This window comes from Tetranychus urticae, unplaced genomic scaffold, assembly GCF_039701765.1.
Source record: "Tetranychus urticae isolate SD_2017Ah unplaced genomic scaffold, NJAU_TeUrti_SD_1.0 Scaffold_7, whole genome shotgun sequence".
NCBI lineage: Eukaryota > Metazoa > Arthropoda > Arachnida > Trombidiformes > Tetranychidae > Tetranychus > Tetranychus urticae.
In genome coordinates, this window is record NW_028315839.1 from 225,001 (window position 1) to 230,000 (window position 5,000).

At 42.2% G+C, this 5,000-nt stretch overlaps 3 non-coding genes across 3 annotated transcripts in view; all 3 read right to left on the reverse strand.

Moving 5' to 3' along the window:
• The window catches only part of LOC149092643 (large subunit ribosomal RNA), a 4,168-nt gene extending 2,976 nt beyond the window's left edge, over positions 1–1,192 (reverse strand). The window contains exon 1 of the ribosomal RNA XR_016200726.1: positions 1–1,192. This exon is cut by the window's left edge and continues 2,976 nt beyond it. This is a non-coding gene — a ribosomal RNA (large subunit ribosomal RNA).
• A 476-nt stretch (positions 1,193–1,668) lies between these two features.
• LOC149092644 (5.8S ribosomal RNA) lies at positions 1,669–1,823 on the reverse strand. Its single transcript, XR_016200765.1, has one exon. It is a non-coding gene; the product is annotated as a 5.8S ribosomal RNA (ribosomal RNA).
• A 487-nt stretch (positions 1,824–2,310) lies between these two features.
• On the reverse strand, positions 2,311–4,480 carry LOC149092645 (small subunit ribosomal RNA). Its single transcript, XR_016200701.1, has one exon. It is a non-coding gene; the product is annotated as a small subunit ribosomal RNA (ribosomal RNA).
• Between the last annotated feature and the right edge of the window lie 520 nt (positions 4,481–5,000).

A 5,000-nucleotide genomic window follows, 5' to 3' on the forward strand; every position in this document is an offset into this window, starting at 1 on the left:
TAGTGCTCCGCGAAAATCTCGGTAAAGTGGATATATCACGGGCTGATATTGCGGTATACTCTTACAAGCATACATCATATCAATTTCTTTCAATTCGCCTTTCAAGCCTAAACAAGACTGATCAGCTTGCATACATGTTAGACTCCTTGGTCCGTGTTTCAAGACGGGTCGGATAGAGTACCGATCTACTGACCACAGAATCACTAGGTTAACGTAAGCTTGCCACTTTTACCAACAAACCACCAAAAGCCAGCCAATCCATGAGTTGTTTCAACACCAGGTGAAGAAACAGACATCATCAACGAAAGACTAGTCGGATTCGTCAGAGCAGATGACAAGCATTGTTGACCCTGCATAAGCAGAGATTCATCTCCAATGTGACTGTGGTAACAGTTGCCAACACTAGCTCACAGGCTAAGTCTAACAACGCAAGGAATATTAGTAGCTGTGAAAACTAAATGCTGATTAGGTGTGTGTTTAGTACACCTTGCTGTTATCACTTGAACAAGAGTTTTGCACTCTCCTTCACATTGGTCGTGGTTTGAGCACGAGAGTTGAGAAAATGCACTCCTCATGCACATATTGCACTCCTCCTATCAATACCAAGATCCAAGGGCAGGCTAAAAGTTACCCCTTAACCTACTGATCTTGGAACGCTGTAAAGCATTCTTAGCACTGAATAGAAAAAGGCAACAATACACAAGAGGAGCTGAGTTCTCCTCTCAGCTACACTTCGTGGTTCTATCCGTTTCTCTACAAGCGGTTTCACGTCCTTTTGAACTCTCTCTTCAAAGTACTTTGCAACTTTCCCTCACGGTACTTGTTTGCTATCGATATTACCATCGTATTTAGTCTTAGGAGGAGTTTACCTCCTAATTTGGATTGCACTCTCAAGCAATCTGACTCTATCCGCGACTAAAGCCAGTAATCGATATTCCATTAACCAAGATCTGCCACCGGCCTAGAACCGTCTCTGGGAAGAGGGCCCTTGTCAGAGGGACTTGCAGATTTAGTTGAAATAATCGTGACTCTAGCCATTACGCAGCACCGCTTTCCACCTTTCAATGGAAAACCTTTGCGCCGGACTCATCCCTTTTCACTCGCCGTTACTCAGGGAATCTCGTTTGATTTCTTTTCCTCCGCTGAATTATATGCTTAAATTCGGCGGGTAACCTCACCTGATCTGAGATCAAAAATATTGATTAAGTTGATTAATGTTTATTTGTGTTGTTTGCAAGCAAGCAACGTAAATCTACTTTAATGTTTGCACAAATTTTGCCTTTGCATTACTTCTTAGGTCTGCTTTAACAGAATGAAATAGCTACTATTTGTACGATTTATACAAGTGCAAGAAGATTCATCAGTTAACAGGTTAGTTGATCACCATAGTTATCTGCAATACGACTTTAGCGTCGTCAGATAGGCGACTAACCTTAGAATCTCATGCTAGTATCTATTCATATATACTGCTTGCAGAGATGAAATATGCATTGTACACAAAATTTATCATGTGAAACAAGTAGATTTGAGATTCTCCTTACTAAATTGCAACGAATTGCAATTAAGAAAAGGAATAAAACATCAAGATTCATGCATATAAATATACAATCCTCTCAAAACAATGCATATATGGTAGTATGCAAGTGTTTTGTTGATTATTTTACATCTCAACTCTCAGACAGATGTGACCTCGGAAAAGACCCGAAAGCCGCAATGTGCGTTGGAAGCTCAAGTGCTCGGCGTGTCCTGCAATTCGCACCGATTATCGTAGCTAGCTACGTTCTTCATCGATTGGTAATTCGAGTGATCCACCGCTTGAAGATGTATCTTTGCCACCGTGGGACTTTTAATAAGTATCCTAAATCTGCATTGAGAGGGTTTGAAAACAATTGTATGCAGTTTATAAAAACCATAGTTGTCTTTACTTAGTTAGGCGAAGAAGTGTAAAACTTCCTTCTTTAAACCTTGCCGTCAGCATAAGCTGAAGACTTGATCAGGTACCAAGTATGTAGCAAGACAGGCTTTTCATTATAAACTACAATTGTTTTGCAAAAGAAATTATGGCTATCGTTAGATAACCCTCACTCTTTGTTGCATTGGATAATGAAAGATGGATGTATGAATGAACGAATGTAATGCAAATTAGAATCATGTTGCAATGGCTAAATGTTTGCAATAAACATTCACAATTGCGACTCTAATGCAAATACAATTCAATTGCATTCACCATATTAGCATCTACAATATCACTATGCAGAGTGTTTGATTGTTTGAAGGTTGTATTTCTCTTATAATAAGAGGGTAATACGTTAATGATCCTTCCGCAGGTTCACCTACGGAAACCTTGTTACGACTTTTACTTCCTCTAAATGATCAAGTTTGAACATCTTTCCAGCACAATCCGACCACTAGTTTCCCAATGGTCTGGATTGACCAGTCCGAAGTCCTCACTAAATCATTCAATCGGTAGTAGCGACGGGCGGTGTGTACAAAGGGCAGGGACGTAATCAACGCAAGCTAATGACTCACGCTTACTGGGAATTCCTCGTTCATGGGCAATAATTACAATGCCCAATCCCCATCACGAAATGGGTTCAAGCGGTTACCCACTCCTTTCGGAGCAGGAAACAGTATGCACGATGACCACTTCAGTGTAGCACGCGTGCGGCCCCGGACATCTAAGGGCATCACAGACCTGTTATTGCTCTGTTTCGTGCGGCTGCGAGCGCCGCTTGTCCCTCTAAGAAGTCCTTACAGTGCTACAGCATCCTTACCCTAGCCAATTCTGTAGGCTAATAGCAGCAGAGCCCTCAACAGCCGAAACCATCAAGAGATACTACCACCCACAGGTTGACTAAGGGGGAGTACTGCAGTGTAAACTGCAAGTCTATTTAGTAGGCTAGAGTCTCGTTCGTTATCGGAATTAACCAGACAAATCACTCCACCAACTAAGAACGGCCATGCACCACCACCCACTGAATCAAGAAAGAGCTCTCAATCTGTCAATCCTCTCAGTGTCCGGGCCGGGTGAGTTTTCCCGTGTTGAGTCAAATTAAGCCGCAAGCTCCACTCCTGGTGGTGCCCTTCCGTCAATTCCTTTAAGTTTCAGCTTTGCAACCATACTTCCCCCGGAACCCAAAAACTTTGGTTTCCCGGAAGCTTCCATTCGAGTCATGAAATTAGTTACTCAGAATGATCGCTGGTTGGCATCGTTTATGGTTAGAACTAGGGCGGTATCTGATCGCCTTCGAACCTCTAACTTTCGTTCTTGATTAATGAAAACATTCTTGGCAAATGCTTTCGCTGTAGTTTGTCTTGCGACGGTCCAAGAATTTCACCTCTAGCGCCGCAATACAAATGCCCCCGTCTGTCCCTCTTAATCATTACCTTGGATTCTTAAGACCAACAAAATAGAACCAAGGTCCTATTCCATTATTCCATGCAAGATCATTCAAGTTAAGGTAGTGGTACGCATCATATAGATGGTTGACCATACCGTTTTTAGGCACCTCTTTCGAGGTTTTGGACGCCTGCTTTGAGCACTCTGATTTTTTCAAGGTAAAAGTCTCGATCGCTTGAATCAACACTCGGTAAAGAGCATTGATAGCAAATATCGAGCAATTTTCTGTCTAAACACTATGAATGTAACCACCAGGAAAGAGGAATGAAGGTTCAAGCAAGCATCCGTAGACACAAGCAAGAAACCTAACATCACCATCTAACCCTTTAATCAGTGGACCCCATAGGTTCGACTGAAATCCAACTACGAGCTTTTTAACCGCAGCAACTTTAATATACGCTATTGGAGCTGGAATTACCGCGGCTGCTGGCACCAGACTTGCCCTCCAATAGATCCTCGTTAAAGGATTTAAATTGTACTCATTCCAATTACGGGGCCTCAATAGAGTCCCGTATTGTTATTTTTCGTCACTACATCCCCGTACTGGGATTGTGTAATTTGCGCGCCTGCTGCCTTCCTTAGATGTGGTAGCCGTTTCTCAGGCTCCCTCTCCGGAATCGAACCCTAATTCCCCGTTACCCGTTACAACCATGGTAGGCGCATAACCTACCATCGACAGTTGATAAGGCAGTTGCTTGAGGGATACATCGTCGGCTCAGAGGCCATACGATTTGCTCAGTTATTCAGAGTCATCACAAGAAATGCAACCGAAGTTGCTAAGATCCCCACTGCTAGTCCTTAGACAGCGACCGAAATCACTGAACAGGGTTCTAGGTGAATAAGAATCATTGGTCTTGTACTAATAAATGCGATCCTTCCGTCAGCAAGCTGAGGTTGGAACACTTGTTCATGTATTAGCTCTAGAATTACCACAGTTATCCATGTAAAAAAGAATATCCGAGGAACCGTAACTGATTTAATGAGCCATTCGCGGTTTCACTTTATAAACAGTATGTACTTAGACATGCATGGCTTAATCTTTGAGACAAGCATATGACTACTGGCAGGATCAACCAGGTAACTTGATGTTTTAGCAAAGTAAAATGCTAAACAAGTTGTTTTTGCAGCTATAAATACGATATCCTCAGCTAACAACCAGCAAGTGGATGTTAACTTTAACGAGGTATCGAGATTTATGTCGTGCATTAAGATGATTCTGCAGAAAACTCTTTAGAATCCATCTTCTTCCACTAAAATGTGCAAGCACATCTAGCAGGAGTAACCATTGCTGGGTACGTTTGCAAGTCAACTAAACAGCATAGTATTATAACCGCTTGATACCAATTTCTTGGATCAATCTGCGGTCTGCTTTGCACAAGCAGAGCTCAATACTAATACTGCTCACTCTGTTGAGTGACTAGTTTGAACATATATGCAAGATATGAAGTCTGATAGCATTAAAGCCCAACTCTCATAGATATTGTCAGTCGTACCAAGGAAGACCTTAGGTCTTGCAGGTACTCTACCTTTGTATAATAGTGTGTGGTGATAAGATGATTGACGATCCAAACCCATTCAGGCCCGTCTCTTCAACCACCAA